Below are 1,506 nucleotides of genomic sequence, written 5' to 3'. Positions count from 1 at the left end.
AAAGAGCAAGGCTGGAAACAATCTAAATGTCTATTAAAATGGAACTAGTTAAATCATTATGGTACACGTGAGGATGTGAAACTACTTCCAATCTATACTCATTGAAAAGGCAAGGTACAGAAGTTTGCATGGAATGCTACTTTTTAAAAAGGTTACTTCTATACGTGTGTGTGTGTGTAAATATGTATGTCTACATACACATACAAGGGGACTTCAAAAAGTTTGTGGAAAATTCCATTATCTTTTCATTCCTTTTTTCCATTAACTTTTTGAGGCCCTGTCACATACACTTGTATATGTACAGAATATAAAGGACTAAATGAAATTTGTTAAGAATGGTTGCCTGTGAAGTGACTGGCTTACAAGGTTTCAGGAGGGAGTTTAGTTTAAGAGTGTACAGGGGAAGATTGAGTCCCCACTGAATAGTTTTCATCTTGTCTAGATGGGTCTAGTGAAAAGAGATGGGGATAAGATTCGTATGATTCAATAGTAATTGTTATCATGACTAATTGTGACTGTCACAATTGTAAAGGTAGAAGTTTTGTAACAAAAATGGGGAGTAGTTAATCTTACATTCCAGAAACTGACGACCTAGAACCATCAAGGGAGAAGAGCACAAGCAGAATGCAAGACCTTATCCAGAGAAACAGCGATGCCAGAAACGGAGGCAGAGATGGGGTCATGGAGAGGGGATGTAGCTGAGGACTTTAGATTCATGAAAAGAGAGGGACAGAGAGCTGGCGGCCAGGAGGCAGACTTGCAGAATATGTCCTTTGGTGGTATAAATTATTATATATGCCTGAGTGTTTAAAAAATAGAGCTAAAATGAATACAGAGAAATACTGTTAACTGATGGTACATCGAAGGGATTACAATCATTGTAATCAAACAAAGTATACGATTTGTTAAATGTAAAACTGATGATCTTGGGAGAACAAACAAGATGGCAGATCGGGTAGAAGTGCAGTGAGGAGCTCCATCAACAACAACACAGAATATCGGAGCAAGCAGGCTCAAGGGATGGTCCCAGAACTCTGAGAAACATATAAAGGAATATTTAGAAGGTTGGCAGGCTTACAGCCAGGGAAATTTGTCGCAGAAGCAAGAAATCTAGTGCTTTCTAATCCAAGGCACTCAGCTGCTCCTGGAGCCACTATCTTGGGTGAGACCAAGCGGGGGAAGGATCAGAGCAGCCACAGGTGCCTAACAGAATCACAGAGATAAAGGTGTGGAACATTCTTTTTTTGTATCTGTTCATTGGTCTCTCACTGTCTGTGCACCTCCATTCTGGTGACTAGAGGGGGTGCATGAGCAAGTGGATACATGCGCACAGATCTCCTCAAAATTTAAAGTTTCCACATAAAACCAATGACAATCAAATCCTGAGTTATGTCATAACAACCAAATCTTGAAGAACAGTGAAAAGGGAAGCCCATCTACTGATCACATCTACCTGGAGGCAATCAGAAAGCATAAAAAACACCAAAATACACACCCATCTAAGTA

The sequence above is a fragment of the Chrysochloris asiatica genome, unplaced genomic scaffold, assembly GCF_000296735.1.
Source record: "Chrysochloris asiatica unplaced genomic scaffold, ChrAsi1.0 scaffold00050, whole genome shotgun sequence".
Lineage (NCBI taxonomy): Eukaryota > Metazoa > Chordata > Mammalia > Afrosoricida > Chrysochloridae > Chrysochloris > Chrysochloris asiatica.
Note: the sequence above shows the minus strand (reverse complement) of the source record.